At 45.7% G+C, this 12,167-nt stretch overlaps 1 pseudogene; it reads left to right on the forward strand.

Moving 5' to 3' along the window:
• The first annotated feature begins 7,420 nt into the window (after window positions 1–7,420).
• On the forward strand, window positions 7,421–10,056 carry LOC122050305 (annotated as a pseudogene).
• Window positions 10,057–12,167: the final 2,111 nt, after the last annotated feature.

The raw sequence follows: 12,167 nt of genomic DNA on the forward strand, positions 1-12,167 counted from the left end.
TGCTGGCATGTTGTCCACTGTCTAGTGTTTTAGTTTTTTTACTGTTTTTTTATTTTTTTTTGTATTTATTACTTTTTGTTTTGCTGTGTTGGTGCTGGCGTGCTGTCCACTGTCCAGTGTTTTAGTTTTTTTACTATTTTTTTATTTTTTTTTGTCTTTACTGCTTTTTTTTTTGCTGTGTTGATGCTGGCGTGCTGTCCAGTGTTTTAGTTTTTTTACTGTTTTTTTATATATTTTTTTTGTCTTTACTGCTTTTTGTTTTGCTTTGGAATGAATATTTTTATTTTTTTACTGGTTTTTTATTTTTCAAGCTGTAGGTACAATACCTGAATTGGTCTAAGTTTTACTTTTAAATTGCTGGTACAGATTGTACAATGCTTTTTTCTTATTGGTACCTTATTGATTTTATTTATATTTTTAATTTTTCAGACTATTTTCTTATTCAATTATCATGGAAGGTAGTAGTGATACTCCAACATATATGTCAAAAGATCCAGGATGGAATTATTTTCAAAGAGTTAATCCGGATAATAAAAATGATTTAATTTGTAACTTTTGTCAAAAAGTTACAAAAAGGGGTATTTATCGTGCAAAACAACATCTTGTTGGGGGGTTTCGAAATACTACGACTTGCAAAAAATGTCCGCCTCATGTACGTGAAGAAATTAAAAATTTCATGGAGAAAAAGACGGAGAAAAGTAATCTTTCTAAACTTGCGACGATGGACTTTAAAGATGTAGACCCTCTTGGTGATGATATTGATATGGATGATATTGCAGCTAAAGTTGTGTCGCCGCCAATAAGTACAAGTTCTTGATCAGTGAATATGCAAAAAAGGCCCAGACAAATAGGTCCAATGGATACGTATTTTTCTCCTAATGTACAAAAAAATGTTGAAAGTAGAAAGGGTAAAGAAAGATAAACTACGATAAATGAGGCATACAAGAAAGAATTGAGGGAAAAAGCTTGTATGACCATAACTGAGTGGATGTATGATGCGGCAATTCCTTTTAATGCCGTTAACTATTCAAGCTTCAAAAGAATGTTGGACTTGGTTGGCCAATATGGTATAGGTCTAAAAGGACCTAGTTATCATGAGGTGCGGGTTCCTTTTCTAAAAATGGTTGTTGATAGTGTGACAAATGATTACATTAAGTCATGTGAAACAGAATGGGCCAAGTATGGTTGTAGTTTGATGGCAGATGGGTGGGCAGACAAAAGGCAGAGAACATTGATTAATTTTTTAGTGAATTCTCCTAAAGGTTCAGTTTTCATCGAATCGGTTGATGCTTCTGATTATGCAAAGACTGGAGAGAAAATATTTCAGTTGCTTGATCGATTTGTGGAGCGTGTAGGAGAAGTAAATGTTGTTCAAGTTGTTACGGATAGTGCAAGTAATAATGTACTTGCTGGTAAGAATCTATTTAATTCTTTCTTATCAATATGATTTTTCTTATATATGTTATACTTATTGTTCCGGATATGAATGTGGCATGGGAGGAATTAATGGGAGGTCAAGGGGCATTTTGGGGGGGAGGATTGCTAGGGCTGAGGGGTTTTTGGGGAAGCGTCGTTCACAGCAGAGAGGGGAGAGACTTGCTCGCGTTTGAGGGGGCTGGGGTTTCGTGATCCTTTCCGCCGCCAGCCACCAGGGAGAGGCTCTCTCCTTCCCAAGCTCTCCGCTAGCGCCGACAAAGCCGCCGGCGCTCCCTTCTTCCTCTCCTCTACCCTCCATTACTCCGGCCTTCTCATTCCAGCGCCGCCGCCATGAGGAGGGAATAGGGGGGCTCGCTAGGTTCGTTGTTACTGTTGCCGCCGTCGGCCTTCTCCTCTCCCTCTCCTCTTGTCGGCAGTCACGACCTTGGCACGAGAGGCCACCGCGAGGAAGACACCTCGTGTCCTCCTCCTTTGTCAGTAGTCACCTACCGGAACAGGAGCATTGCTCCTCTTCTTGCCGGAAATCTCCTCCGGCGCGGGCTTCGTCCGGCGGCCCCCGACATCACCCTACAGTGGGATCCGCCTCCGGCCATAGCCGCCTCTGGCAGCCGACGCCTCCGGCGTCTAGCGCCATCACCTCCGGCAGCTCCTGCCGCAGCCACCGACACCTCCGGGCAGCCGTCGTCACCCACGGGACAACCGCCATTCGGCGGACTCAGGTTTGTTTATTCCGACCGTCGTGCCGAGATTGGGTTCGGCCGTCGAGCCGAGGTTGTTCCGGCCATCGAGTTGTTGGGTTTTACTCTGTGCATCTCTCTTATGATTACGAGCTATCTGTGTTATCCGGCCTGCGTGCCGCGTATCGGCCTACGAGCCATTATGTCTCGGCCTACATGCCGCTTTCCGGATCCAAGGCCACGACGACTTGATCAGTAGCTCGACTAGCTCATCCATCCATCCGAGGGCGCCCCCCTGGGCCAGGGTACGTTCTCGTATTCGGTATCTGTTTATTTTACTACTATTCTGTTATTATCTGGTTACTCATACATCTGTGGTATTCGCCTCGAGCACCGAGGTACCAGAGACCGGGGGAACCCGGTCGCTGGATATAGGTACAGTTGACCGGAGGAGGACTTTAGACGACCTAGTCAACGCAGCGGACAGATCATCAACCGGGTCATGGGGATGCGGTCAACCTTCCAGACACGTCACACCGGCAGGTTCGTCTTCTCAGCTTCCAGACAGGATCAAATTGGCGCCGTCTGTGGGAACGCGCCTGATCTGGAACGTGAAGATGGGCGATGCCGGATAGTTCTGCCATCCTCATGACCAAGAATACGAGCTGGACGCTCGAGTTAGGAGTTTCCCGGGTCGTTCGGCCGGGAAGGATTACCCGAAGACCCCGAGCCGCTTGGCCGGGCTGCGTATGGGATACGAGCGATGCTTGAAATAGAAGATCCCGAGCCGTTCGGTCGGGAAGGATATCCCGAAGACCCCAGGCCGCTCGGCCGAGCTGCGTATAGAATATAAGCAGCGTTCGAAATCGAAGACCCCGAACCACTAGGCAGGGCTGCGTAGGTGATACGGGCTAGACGCTTGAAATCTGAGACCTCAACCATTCGGTTAGGTCGAAATTATTGTAAATATCCCCGAGCCGTTCGGCCGGGAAGGGTATCACGAAGACCCCGAGCTGTTCGGCCGGGCTGCATATTATTATGGCAGGATGGGAAACCAAAACCCTGCGCTGTTCAGGATGATAGAGGGAGGTTATTGCCTTGTATTCTGAAGAGTGTCTTATGTTCTCCTAACTCCACGGGTGTTCGGGAGTAGGGAGCTAATGCAGATCTCCGTTGGTCGCTAGGGAGCGAAGGCCTGAGCCGCTCGGCCAGGTACATTTTAGCTGAGTACTTCCTCAGGGAGCGAAGGCCAGGTACATTTTAGCTGAGTACTTCCTCAGGGAGCGAAGGCCTGAGCCGCTCGGCCAGGTACATTTTAGCTGAGTACTTCCTCAGGGAGCGAAGGCCTGAGCCGCTCGGCCAGGTACATTTTAGCTGAGTACTTCCTCAGGGAGCGAAGGCCTGAGCCGCTCGGCCAGGTACATTTTAGCTGAGTACTTCCTCAGGGAGCGAAGGCCTGAGCCGCTCGGCCAGGTACATTTTAGCTGAGTACTTCCTCAGGGAGCGAAGGCCTGAGCCGCTCGTCCAGGTATATTTTAGCCGAGACTACCTCGGGGAGGATTATATATTATATACGAGCCAAGCGCTCGATGTGAAGGCCCGAGCCGGTCGGCCGGGTATATGGTTTTCCGAGCCAAGCGCTCGACGACGAAGGCCCGAGCCGTTCGGCCGGGTGTGTAGTCTCACTTGGAGACCGACGAGCACCGTCGTTAAAAATCGAGAACCGCGTCGATTGTCTATAAACATCCGCGCTGACGAGCTCCGTCGTTAAATATCGAGAGATGAGCCGGCGTCTATAAACCCTCCGAGCGGGAGACCGACGAGCCCCGTCGTTAAACATCGAGAGCCGCGCCGACCGGCTATAAATATCCGCGCCGACGAGCTCCGTCGTTAAAGATCGAGAGACGAGCCGGCGTCTATAAACCCTCCGAGCGGGAGACCGACGAGCCCCGTCGTGAAACATCGAGAGCCGCGCCGACCGGCTATAAATATCCGCGCCGACGAGCTTCGTCGTTAAAGATCGAGAGACGAGCCGACGTCTATAAACCCTCCGAGCGGGAGATCGACGAGCCCCGTCGTTAAAAATCGAGAGCCGCGCCGACCGGCTATAAATAACCGCGCCGACGAGCTCCGTCGTTAAAGATCGAGAGACGAGCCGGCGTCTATAAACGTCCGAGCAGAAGACCGACGAGCTCCGTCGTTAAAAATCGAGAGCCGCGCCGACCGGCTATAAATAACCGCGCCGACGAGCTCCGTCGTTAAAGATCGAGAGACGAGCCGGCGTCTATAAACGTCCGAGCAGAAGACCGACGAGCTCCGTCGTTAAAAATCGAGAGCCGCGTCAACCGGCTATAAATATCCGCGCCGACGAGCTCCGTCGTTAAAGATCGAGACGAGCCGGCGTCTATAAACCCTCCGAAGGGAGAGACGAGCCCCGTCGTTAAAATCGGCGCCGACCGGCTATAAATATCCGCGCCGACGAGCTCCGTCGTTAAAGATCGAGAGACGAGCCGACGTCTATAAACCCTCCGAGCGGGAGACCGACGAGCCCCGTCGTTAAACATCGAGAGCCGCGCCGATCGGCTATAAATATCCGCGCCGACGAGCTCCGTCGTTAAATATCGAGAGACGAGCCGGCGTCTATAAACCCTCCGAGCGGGAGACCGACGAGCCCCGTCGTTAAACATCGAGAGCCGCGCCGACCGGCTATAAATATCCGCGCCGACGAGCTCCGTCGTTAAATATCGAGAGACGAGCCGGCGTCTATAAACCCTCCGAGCGGGAGACCGACGAGCCCCGTCGTTAAACATCGAGAGCCACGCCGACCGGCTATAAATATCCGCGCCGACGAGCTCCGTCGTTAAATATCGAGAGACGAGCCGGCGTCTATAAACCCTCCGAGCGGGAGATCGACGAGCCCCGTCGTTAAACATCGAGAGCCGCGCCGACCGGCTATAAATATCCGCTCGGGCCGGTGATTATAAACCTCCCGGGCTGAAGACCTCTGCACGGACTACCATATCATATATTCTATCTCCCCCGTTCGGGGTCGAGTTATCATCGAAGGCCCCCGAGCTGATCGGCCGGGAGGTTTATATCCGAGCCACAGGCTCGAGGACCGAAGGCCCCCGAGTCGTTCGGCCGAAAGGTTATTATCCGAGCCAAGCGCTCGAAGCCGAAGGCCCCCGAGCCGTTCGACCGGGAGGACCAGTATATCATACATCTCCCCCGTTTGGGGTCGAGTAGCCGTCGCGAGCATCTATCTCCCCCGTTCGGGGTTGAGCAGTCCTCGCGGCCCGGCATCTATCTGACCGATCGACGTCACCACGCATGGCATCGTCCGTTCGGCATCTATACATCCGATCGGCAGCATTACAATCGTTCGCACTACAGCATTCGTCCGGCATCTATCCATCCGATCGGCATCATTCCGATCGCTCGTTCAGCGTTGCCAACTCCTCGCTACTCGACTGCCGGACCAGCATTTTATGTTCGCTCGTTGACCATTCTCGATGCTGCTCATTCAGCACGTCAGGCCAGCATTTCATGATCGACTGATCGTCATTTTCTCTGTCGCCCGTTCAGTGTTGTCCGCTCGCCGTCTACTCACTCGATCGACATCTTTCCGATCATCCGTTCGGCCACACTGCTTGATCTAGGTCGCACGCCCGTCCTCGTGCCGGTCTACTCAGCGTCCCACGTGCCGCTCGGCTGTCAGTTTACATGTCGAGCACTCGGCGTGTTGTCGTTCGCTCAGCATCTTCCGCTCAGCGTCTATCCACCCGATCGGCATCACTTCGATCGTCCGGTCGGTATCTTCGTGGCTGCGTACTAGGCATTGGTTCGGTTACAGATTTGATCCACTCGGCACGAGTACTATCTCATGTGACACCATTATTATAGCGACCGATCGCTGGAGACAGTATACTTTGGGTTCAGCGATTTGATTTTGATATCGTGAGCGGTTCATCCCTTTGCGATAGACTTGTCCAGTCAGTCAGACTCACGCCTCCTTCAACTAGACTTGAAGGGGAGGCTTGTGTTCCGGATATGAATGTGGCATGGGAGGAATTAATGGGAGGTCAAGGGGCATTTTGGGGGGGAGGATTGCTAGGGCTGAGGGGTTTTTGGGGAAGCGTCGTTCACAACAGAGAGGGGAGAGACTTGCTCGCGTTTAAGGGGGCTGGGGTTTCGTGATCCTTTCCGCCGCCAGCCACCAGGGAGAGGCTCTCTCCTTCCCAAGCTCTCCGCTAGCGCCGACAAAGCCGCCGGCGCTCCCTTCTTCCTCTCCTCTACCCTCCATTACTCCGGCCTTCTCATTCCAGCGCCGCCGCCATGAGGAGGGAATAGGGGGGCTCGCTAGGTTCGTTGTTACTGCTGCCGCCGTCGGCCTTCTCCTCTCCCTCTCCTCTTGTCGGCAGTCACGACCTTGGCACGAGAGGCCACCGCGAGGAAGACACCTCGTGTCCTCCTCCTTTGTCAGTAGTCACCTACCGGAATAGGAGCATTGCTCCTCTTCTTGCTGGAAATCTCCTCCGGCGCGGGCTTCGTCCGGCGGCCCCCGACATCACCCTACAGTGGGATCCGCCTCCGGCCACAGCCGCCTCTGGCAGCCGACGCCTCCGGCGTTTAGCGCCATCACCTCCGGCAGCTCCTGCCGCAGCCACCAACACCTCCGGGCAGCCGTCGTCACCCACGGGGCAACCGCCATTCGGCGGACTCAGGTTTGTTTATTCCGACCGTCGCGCCGAGATTGGGTTCGGCCATCGAGCCGAGGTTGTTCCGGCCATCGAGTTGTTGGGTTTTACTCTGTGCATCTCTCTTATGATTACGAGCTATCTGTGTTATCCGGCCTGCGTGCCGCGTATCGGCCTACGAGCCATTATGTCTCGGCCTACATGCCGCTTTCCGGATCCAGGGCCACGACGACTTGATCAGTAGCTCGACCAGCTCATCCATCCATCCGAGGGCGCCCCCCTGGGCCAGGGTACGTTCTCGTATTCGGTATCTGTTTATTTTACTACTATTCTGTTATTATCTGGTTACTCATACATCTGTGGTATTCGCCTCGAGCACCGAGGTACCAGAGACCGGGGGAACCCGGTCGCTGGATATAGGTACAGTTGACCGGAGGAGGACTTTAGACGACCTAGTCAACGCAGCGGACAGATCATCAACCGGGTCATGGGGATGCGGTCAACCTTCCAGACACGTCACACCGGCAGGTTCGTCTTCTCAGCTTCCAGACAGGATCACTTATCTACTTTTCTAACTTCTTTTTTAGGAAAATTATTAGAAGCAAAAAGGCCACATTTGTATTGGACTCCTTGTGCTGCTCACTGTGTCGACTTGATCTTAGAAGATATTGGGAAATTGCCTGATTTTAAAGCAACATTGAAGAAGGCAATGAGTGTGAATGCTTACATTTATGTTCGTCCCGGCATGGTAAATATGTTGAGGCAATTCACAAGACAAAAAGAGCTTTGTCGGGTGGGTGTCACAAGATTTGCTACTGCTTTTCTCACTCTTGAAAGGATGCACCTACAGAAGCAAAATTTAAGAAAAATGTTCATTTCAAAGGATTGGACAGATAGTAAATGGGCAAAAGAAGCGGCGGGGAAGAAGATAGCTAAAATCATCATGGCACTTAGATTTTGGAGCAATATTGTGCATATTTTAAAGATATATGGCCCTTTAGTCCGTGTTCTGAGACTGGTTGATGGCGAAAGAAAACCTGCAATGGGCTATATTTATGAGGCTATGGATAGGGCAAAAGAAACAATTATGAAGGCCTTTAAGGAGAAAGAAGAGAAATATAAAGAAGTGTTTGAGATCATTGATGCGAGATGGGAATGTCAACTTCATCGACCTCTGCATGCTGCAGGACATTATTTGAATCCAGAATTTTTTTTATTCATACACAGATTCAAATATCTGTGGAGAAGTGGTGAATGGTTTGTTTGAAACTATGGAGATATTGGTTTCAAGCGCTGCTGAGCAAGATAAAATCACTACCTAGCTCTCTATATATCGAAAGGCAGAAGGGCTATTTAGGAGGAATGTGGCAATTAGACATAGAAGAGCATTATCTCTAGCAGAATGGTGGGAATGTTATGGAGCAAATACCCCAGAATTGCAAAAGTTTGCTATTAAAGTGCTTAGCCTCACTTGTAGTGCTTCTGGTTGTGAGCGCAATTGGAGTGTATTTGAGCAGGTATGTAATAAATATAAATGTTTAATACTATTAGTATGTTACATTTATAAGTAGAAAATATTCTTTGCTATTTTATTATACTTATTATGATTTTTAATATTTTGTAGATTCACAGCAAAAAAAGGAATAGGCTAGCTCAGCAACGCTTAAATGATTTGGTATTTGTGAAATATAATCGTGCCTTGAAACTTCGGTATGATGCACGTGATAAGATTGACCCCATCTCTCTGGCAGATATTGATGATAGTAATGAATGGTTGATGGGTAAAATGGATGGAGAAAGTGATAATGAAGAAGATGAGTTAGTTTTTGAAGGTGATGACTTAACATGGGATGTCGTTGCTAGGGCTAGTGGAGTTGAAGAGCCTGAATATTGTACTAGAGGAAAAAATATTGCATCCATGACCTCCAATTCACATGCTAGGCCTAAACAAGTTGAGAAGGGAAATACATTTTCCTCTATGAGACACTCATCTCTAAGACTTAGAGATGAAGAAGAAGAAGAAGAAATTGAATTTGAAGAAGATGAAGATAAAGAAGAAGAAAAATACAATGAGGATGATCTTGAGCTTGATGATTAATTTGACTTATTACGCTTGTTTTGATGAACTTTGTTAGTTTAAATTAGAAAGTTGAAACTTGAAAGTTTGAAACTTTTATTAATTTTATTATGGTGTTGCTTTGCTTCTCATATTTGATATTAATGTGTGTGGAATATTAATAGTTATCATATTTGACATATTATATGAGTGTGTCAATAATTTAGTAGTCATCAACCTCATGTTCAAGAGGCGCACGCCTCGGGCGCGCCTCGCGCCTCGGGCTCTAGTAGCCCCTTTATGCCTCGGAGTGCCTCGTGCCTCTAATAACACTGGGCATAATAAAGTATAGGACATGCACATGAAAACATAGAAACCTAAATTGGTTCTACATAAAAACTTATTTCGTTCAATCCTAGGATGTTATCTATACTTAACCCAGAGTTCTACATATTATAGGAAAAATTAAAGCATCAAGAAAGTAAAAAACATGCCTTCGACTCCTTCTTGCTACTACGTCTCTTTTCTGCTTCTCTCCTTAAAGCTTGGAATGGTGGTGGCAGGAGCGAAGATAAAGCGACATCGGAGGTGACCAACGACTAGAAGAGACGGATCGCCGACAAACTGAAATGATTGGAGTTGTGTTAGCTAGAACCAAGCAATTGCACACCAACCCTCCACTAACTTTCCTCTTCACCGGCGATGATAGCAAGCAAACAGAGGCAGGTGACAGTTCTAGGTCAAGAGACACCAGCACACAATGAGATGATGTCAGTACTAACCCCTGTTGACGAAGGCAGAGGGGTCGAGGAAGGGGCAATCAACGATTCTTGATCAAAATGGGTGGTGCTAGCTCGGAGCAGAGGGAGATGATGGCTCTTACATTGTCAATGCCTGGATCTACTGGTGTGGGCGCGATCAAGCAGCACTGACGTGTTCAGGTAGCAGCTTTGACGACGCACGTGAAGGGGGTAGCGTCGACTTCTATGACTGTGTCTCACGAGGCCAAGCGGGCAAGCGGCCAAATGATGGCATCAGCTTCAAGCTAGGCAATGGTGGCTTTGACAGCACAAGAGGGAGAGAGAGCAGCACGAGTTCGAGGAAGAGGTGGCGATTAGCTATCGACGATGTCGGTGCAATCGAGTGGTGGCGTCAACAAAATGCGACGACATTGAGAACTAGGGCATGACCGGAAAAGGAGCTTGGATGTCGGCAGAGGTGGATCGACCAAGAGGGGTACTCAAGAGAGGGGGCTTGGGAGGATGAGGCGGTGCCGACGTGAACTGCAGCGATGGTCGACGCGGCGAGGTCATAAGCGTGCGCAGCGAGAAGAAATGACGGAGAGGAGAGGAGAGAATAAATAACGTAGGGTTTGATTAATGAAAACCTAAGTTTATTTAAATCAACTCCTATCTTAAATAGAGTATTTTCAAACAGGCTTTTCTATTACTGATAAAATCTAAAATAACTCATTTAAAATATGAAAAATTTCCATAAAATTGTATAATTTTACACAGCCATGTTTCCTGATAAATTATCCACTAAAAATATTCATTCTCCCTAAAATAATCTAATTATGTTAGATTTTTCTTATTTACACCTTTATCTATATTTTTGATATCTTTTATTCTTATTATAATTCACTAGTCCAAATTTCCTACTTGTAGGCTAACTTAATTAGTTAAATATATTTATGTAAATAAATTCTTAATTAAATCAAATGAACAATTACAATTAACTCAATGATTATCCTTAATTAAATAGGTAGCTTCGTGCACTACATATCAACCCAAAACTCGGAAGCAAACCAAAAGGTAATAAAGTTAATTTCATATCTATTACCTAATAAAGTTGTGTGCATGATAGGAAAGGTCAAGGATCCCCACGAGTTTTGGACCTGCCTGACCAAGCTTCACGAGGAACCATTGGAGTTAGAGAATCAAGTCAAAATTAAATCCAGACTCTAATCAGATCCAACGGAGAAGCTTACTGAATTAGGAGATGCACTTAAGGTCAGTATAATTTATAAAAATACCTCTATTAGTAGTAGTTTAAATTATCTGCATGATAATCTAGATAATTATAAAATTATCCATAGTATGTTGTATGACAATCTAGATTTTGATCAAGTCAATCAAGACTTTGATCAAATTGGCATCAACCATGACTTAGTCAAACAGAACATTAACCAAATCAATTCAGACACATTAATTAATTCAAAAAACTTAAAATTAAATAAAAATTTAGAAATAATTAATTCAGACATTAAAATAAACTTGAATTTAAAAAATAATGAAATAGATTTAGATAAAATCAATAAATATCTTAATAAATTATTTAATAATTTAGACAATATCAATTTATAAAATTCTATCCAAACCCAAGATAATTCAATTAATTAAAAATTAAATTTTAAAGATAAAACTAATCTAATAAATTATACTAATAATATAAGCTTAAAAGATAAAGAAAATATAAGGATAAATTCACACACTTTAATAAAATCAAAACCAAAGTTAACAAATTTAAAATTAAATATTAAAGATAACATCTTAAACAAAGATAATCCAGAAAATTCAAAATCAACAATTAATACAAAGTTAAAAGATAAACCTTTAAAGAAATATAATTCAAACCATTTGAATTTAAAAACTAATAAAAACTTAAACACTACAAATAATTTTAAATTAATAAAATTAAGATTGAAAGAAAATTTAAATATTAAATACACTCCTTTAAAGAATGATAATTTAACTAATTTAATTAATTCAAAATTAAAAACTTAAATTTAAATTACAAATTAAACATTAAATCTCAAATAAAATTAACTTTAATTATGCAAAAATCTTAAAAAGAAAATCAATAATTTAGAGGGAGACTCCAAATTAGTTGGCACCTCCAACTTACCCGACTGGGTAATTAGGATCAGATTAAGAAGAGACAAAAGTTTAACTTGACCTACGGTACAGGTGAAATTTTGGATGATAGTAGGTTAGGGAAACTCTGTCTATGCATGTGTAGAAAGATATGGTTTCGACCTAGTGCATTTGGCTTAGTGGAACTAACTGAAGCTACCCCTTACGAATCCTAACTAGTTAGACCAAGGTTTTGTACTAAGTTCAATGGATAGGACTATTTGGAAAACCTCGAAGGCATGGTTACTCTAATGATATCCAAGTGACCCACCATACCCCAGAAGTTTATCCGAAGAATGATTATTTGTTGAACTCAAAGTCAAACTTGAATCTAACACAAAGTTAAACCAAACCTTGAAATTAAACTTAATTCATCTCACAAAAT

This window comes from Zingiber officinale, chromosome 3A (assembly GCF_018446385.1).
Source record: "Zingiber officinale cultivar Zhangliang chromosome 3A, Zo_v1.1, whole genome shotgun sequence".
NCBI lineage: Eukaryota > Viridiplantae > Streptophyta > Magnoliopsida > Zingiberales > Zingiberaceae > Zingiber > Zingiber officinale.